The sequence below is a fragment of the Lepidochelys kempii genome, chromosome 10 (genome assembly GCF_965140265.1).
Source record: "Lepidochelys kempii isolate rLepKem1 chromosome 10, rLepKem1.hap2, whole genome shotgun sequence".
NCBI classification, from domain to species: Eukaryota; Metazoa; Chordata; order Testudines; family Cheloniidae; genus Lepidochelys; species Lepidochelys kempii.
The window spans coordinates 62,044,443-62,050,442 of NC_133265.1; positions in this window are offsets into that span (position 1 = coordinate 62,044,443).

A 6,000-nucleotide genomic window follows, 5' to 3' on the forward strand; every position below is an offset into this window, starting at 1 on the left:
TAGGGTGCATTCAAAGGCCCAGAGGCTAATTTTGAGACTTTGCTTGGCCTTCTGGTTTATTATTGTGGTGTGGTTAGCTTTACAATACATTTGGTAACTATTTCCTAAAGACAAAGAAGCAAAAGGTAAGGAATAGCTACTTCCATGTGTTTAAAAAAAAAGTGTGTAAAGATCTACTATTTATAGTGTGAACCAAAGACGCTACCTCACTCGATTTCCATTGGTGATTTTAATCACATTGATGATACCAAAGAATACCAAAGATTTTTCATGCACGGCCTCGGTCTGTAAAGGGAACTCATTCTCCTTCTTAAATACCCTCCACCATCCCCCTTCCTCAACCTTCACTCCGTGTGTAAACTTGTCTGCATTCTTAATAATAATAATCTTATGAATACTACTCTTACTACAACTGCTATACTGATGATAATGATGATGATAATAATAATAAAGCTCTAGGCAAACATGTTGCAAACTTTGTAAACTCATAGGACGAGTGCCTTGCTTGAACCAAAGTGTTAAACCGCTGTTGACCTCTTTATCTCTCACCTTATACTCTTTGAATACCTCAGCCTGTTAGAAAGGCCACTAATGAAAAAAAAAAGGAATAATTCTTCACCGTGGTGCTTTTTGCCGTGCAACCATGCAATGAAACTTTCTTTGATACCAAAGGAAAATGTTTTTTTCCACTTTCTTGCTGACAAACCAAAGGTTCCTTCTTCTTTCCCCTTGAAAGCAGCTTGAGTCCCTCCACCCAGACAGGCCGTGCATTGCTTTTACCAATTTCTCCAAATACCTCATAGTAATAAATCGTTAGGGTTATGTTGTATAGAGAGTTTATGTGATAAGGCAGAACTTACTAGTTTGATAATTGTTAAGGTTACTTAAAAAAAGTTTTATAACTTATTTATTTTGTAGAGGTTGTTTTGTTTGTATTTTTATTATTATTATTATTATTATTATTGTTTGGGTTTCTTTCTTTCTTTCCCTTCATTTCTTTTGGCAGAACTGCTCTGTTATACTCAAGGAAGATCTTATTCCTGGAAATATTTCAAAGGTTGGGTAAAGATTGTTGTTTGCAAAGAATGCAAAAAAGGGAGAAAATATATATATATATATATATATATGGCTTTGATTCTTTTTGTTTAAATTAGGAAGCTTTTTGTGTTTGCTAGTCAATGTTCTTTTTACAGGGTAAAAAAATATTCTCTGCTGTGATAAATGGGTTCCTATTTTTTCTCTATAATGTGCTGTGATTTTTAATTTAATTACATTTTGTATATGTTTATTTAATCACTGCTTTAATTTATGACTACGTAGTGAAAAAAATTGTATATAGTAGATTCAAAAATGGCCAAAGCTTTGTGTTACAATCTTTTTGTTCCTGATGCTGAGATAAACTGAAGGAGAGTGCTTCTCTTGACTGCAGGGTGTATCTTCAGACTTGTCTTAGCATGCACTTCAATGTGTTACAAACACTGCCAGGTCCCCCACCTCCCAGAAAACAAACAAACAAAACTTGTACATGCCAAAATGAGTGTTTCAAAGTAGTACTTTTGTCGCTTAGAAAGCAGAAAGGCAATGTTAGTGTGTTTTTTTCCTTTAATTTATTTGTCTTTTTCTAGGAAGGTTATTTTGTGGGTAAGACCTGCATATCCAAAGAACTTAAACGTTGTTTAATGTTTAAAAGCACTGGCATTTGTGAGAGACTTTGATTTGTTTTTGGTTCGATTTGCCATTCGCACGGGTATAGCAAGTAGAGGTCGTAAAACTTTGGAGAAAAGCTAACTTGAATTTGGAAATGCTCTTCAGTACATGATACAGTCTTTACCAAGCTTTCCTCCTCTCCCTCCCCCACCAAAACTGCTTCAGCTAGGACCGGGGGAGGGTGCTGCAAACATAATAAATACATTGATGTGGTGATATACCGAGGGCTGGCTCTTGCTGCCATTGAGGTCAATGGGAAAAGTTTCACTGAATTCAGCTGGGCAAAATGGATCTCTGAGAAGCCACTGTTAAGAGCAGCTGGTCTGCCAGACACTGTTATTGGGTGTGCATTTAGGAGCAGAACAGGACAGTTTCTCAGAGTCCATCAAGCAGGGAAATATTTTCATGGGGCATGAATTTTTCTTAGCCCCCAATCCTCAAGAAAATTGGCAGAATAAATATGTAGGCTCTAATCCAGGCAAGCCCTTGTGCTTTGAACACAAATTTAGCCCCATTAAACGCAATGGGACTACCCCCACTCTTAAAGTTAAGCATGTGCTCAAGGGCTGGCTTCAGGAGAGCACTTAAACACAGGTTTAAGAGCTTTCCTAAGAGGGAAGAACTTAAGTAGGTGATTCAATGCTTTTCAAACTTGAGGCTTATAGCCAAGGCCCTCAAAGGTATTTAGGGTCCTAAACAATGGAAGTTAGGAGCCTAAATACCTTTGTAGATCTGGATCTAAGTGCTTTGCCAGATCAGGACCTTCAACATTTGAAGAGAAAGTCGTCCCCCTGCAGACACGCAGCATAAGGCTGATCCAGTCACTAAATGAGACTTAAGGGGTGGATAGGCTTTGCCCAAGGTGAATTCAATCCATGGCTATCTATTTGGTCACCCAGCTGAAACAAAACAGAATAGAAATGTATTTCCCCCACACCCTTACAACTGGAAACATGTACTGTATTCTGTACTTCCCCTACGCCTGGCATCACTTTGTACATCTTTAGAGAACAAAATCAGTTTTAATTGAGAGAAAAAAAGAAATGACAATGATAATTCTGCAAAGCTGATGGTGGCATCATGGCACAGAAAATACGATGCCATTTACCTGTATTTTATTTTGCCTGAGTGATAGATTCTATTTCAACTAAATGCCATGTACCAACATGATTTGTGATGGGTGTAAATATTTTTTTTTCATGCACAATAGTTAAGCTCAAGGTGTACACTGTTTTTGTTTTCGGGGATAGTTGAAGGGTTCAGAGAGGGAAGGACATGGGAGGGTTTGGGCTTTTGGTCAAAAGTTACACTTTCTTAGATAAATTTTTATACTTCAAGTATTGAAATGGGGCAATAAAGATGCTCTGAAATGCAGGATCATTAAATGGTCTATTGGTAAGCTTTGGATAATTGTCTGCTTTTAATACATAAACTAATGCCGTGCAATGAGTTATGTTTCACATGGGGGAGGAGACAACATAGTAGTCTATTAATCCAACAGTAGCTATTAAACACTGGATGGAACTGTATTTAGAAAATGTTTTCTGTTTAGTATTTTGATTTTTCTTGGTATGTTCTGCATTTATTGCATAATCATTGTGGAATCATTTTAGTTTTGCAGTATGACCCAAACAACAGTATTAAAAGAAAATAAAGTTTAAACCATTGTCTTTTACTTGCTTCAGTAGTTGTCTTCATAACCCTTGTGTCTACTGTCCAGTCCAAGCTAAACAATCTTCATTCACCTAGATGCTCCCAAATGATGGAGTTTTTTTTAATTAACCTCTTCCCTTCCTTTCTCTGTTTTTCCATTCTGAATACACCTTTGACCTTTACTATTTTTTTCAGTGCAAGTCAGTTTCCATGTTCAAGTTAGCTTGATTGTTCATAATGTAAAAAGGGCGCCAAAGACAATCATCAGGTATAAGATCAGTAGAGGTAGGAAATCTTCCAAGAGCGAGAGGGAGTTCTTCCATAGCAATGAAAAAAAAAAAAAGAAAAAAAAAAGAAAACTTAAGAGAAGATTTTGATAAAAAGACGACTTTGCTGTCATTTTTGGTTTGCCAATTAGAAAACGGTAGTAGTTTATGCGTTGCATCTGCATTTCATACTAAGTGATTATTGTACCTAATTACAGCTGATTGCTAATATTTCCTCAATCTCTCTCTCTTAGTCAAGCGCTTCTTCTTCTGTATTTTGTGTATAGCGACAAGTGTAATGCACTAGGCATTATTCTGGTTTGTTTATGGGTATCTCCTGTACTGCGTTAAGATTTCTTTAAGTTACTTTTTTTAAGCTTTGCTACTGTTCTCACTTGATGCCGTGCAATATCATCTGCTGTGTTTGCTAAGCAAAAAAAAAAAAGAAAAGAAAAAAAAAAAGCAAGTGATGATGTCATCATGCTTTTCAGTGTTAAAATGTTTCAGCGTTTATGTAGTCACAAAAGTGTAGTAAATAAAAGGTTGGATTTTCCAGCACTTTAAATTTAGACATTTCTTGCCTTCTTTTGTTTTTCCATCTACAATCACAACATACTAATCTAATCCTTACGTTTGCTTTGGGAGAGGAATGGGGTGTTTCACGTGCAGTAGTTGTTAGATCATTCACAGGATAGTACATGCCAGAAAGACACAGCTCACAGAAAGGGGCAACATATTGTTGTCACCTCGGGAACATCCCAGGGAAGAAACTGTGGCTCAAGGAGACATAGTTCCCTATCTTCTCCACTCTGGATTCATGTTGGGGAGGTTATTGGCCTAGACTAGCAGCAAATAATTACCTCCTGTCCCCCTGCACCATTTCACCTCTGCTGCCTGCACACTGCAGGGGTTGGAGCCAAAGCCCCACCAGTTTCCTGCCCACTCCAGTTTGGGGATTACCCCATGCTGCCGGACCCAGATCTGGGTAGCCTTCACAGAGGAGAAAGGAGGGTTAATGCCCCTGAACCCCTTATGTCCCTACAATGGTGCACAATGCTGGGCACAAGCTAGACCAATGATTCTCAAACTTATTTGATCATGCCCACCTTCTCTGTGTCTACACAAAGTACTTTATGTCCACTCAGTCCCACCACACAAGTACATATACCAATCTATGCAGCAGTGGTAATTCACTTGAATCTGTTTCAGCTTCTTTGTTTTTCACTTGAGGTTTGCTTTTGGGTTTTTTGAGCCAACGATCCACTGTAATAAGAGCAAAAGCAAAACTGCGATTGTAGTAAATGCTCACAATTAAATGTGCATCCCACATCATAACAAACGGATTAACGTGCAGATGGCAATGACGTTGTGTAATATTATGCAAGCTTGACAGAGATCCAGCAAAATGCACAGCGCCACCTAGAGTCAAATGCATATCACCAGCTGAGAACCTGATATGTCTGGACTGGAGGAATCGTCTTTGCTAGTTATTCATTGCTATGGGTAAAATGTGCACAGTAAGGGGTTTTTTTCCCCCTAAAGCTTCTCATGCCCCCCGCCACACCCAGGACAGCCTGCCTTGCAGTTTGAGAACCTTTGATCTAGACCATAGTGAAAAACAGAACATCAGAAAAATTTCAAAGTGGAGAAAAAACACCTTGAAGTACACATGTTATTACTCTTATCAAACTGTTTATTGGAGGGCCATGGGGCATGTGGAATAATTAATAACTGACTTCATGCTACAGAGAATGTTATATTTCTAGAAAGAATATGAAACCTGGAGAAATGTCAAAAAAAAATAGCGACAATCTTTTTTTCTGTGAGAGGTTCACTAATCACCAGCTGAGACCTTTTGGGAAAACTTCTGTTCTAGCTGGAGTTCTATGCATGGGTGAGTGCAGGGAAATAGTAACAGATATATTGTAAGGAGCTATACTGCACTAACTCAGTAATGAACTGAATGACCAAATAGCTGTTTTCTCTCCACTCTTTGCTGCTATGAATATCTGAGTCAAGATCTACTGTGCAGCTCTTGGAGCAGAATTTCACCCTTACAAAATAGGCGGTGTGGGAATGATCCTGTGTTGTTAGGGCATTAGGAAGGCCAAGCCCTGTACATTTCCGTAGCAGATGGCATTAAGGGTTCCCAACAGTGATCTCCAATCCTGAGCAGAGAGGTTGGAAAGGTAGAGTTAGAGAGATGAGCAACTCACACATAATAACTGCAGAGCAATCTGAACCTATCCAGGACAGGAAAGCTGCAGGGAAAGAAGGAGAGCTTCAGTGAATTCAGACAAATTCTTCTTCCACTAAATGGTCAATCCCCAGTCATGTTTGAGGATAGCAAGAAGTATAGGGAAGCAAACAAAGG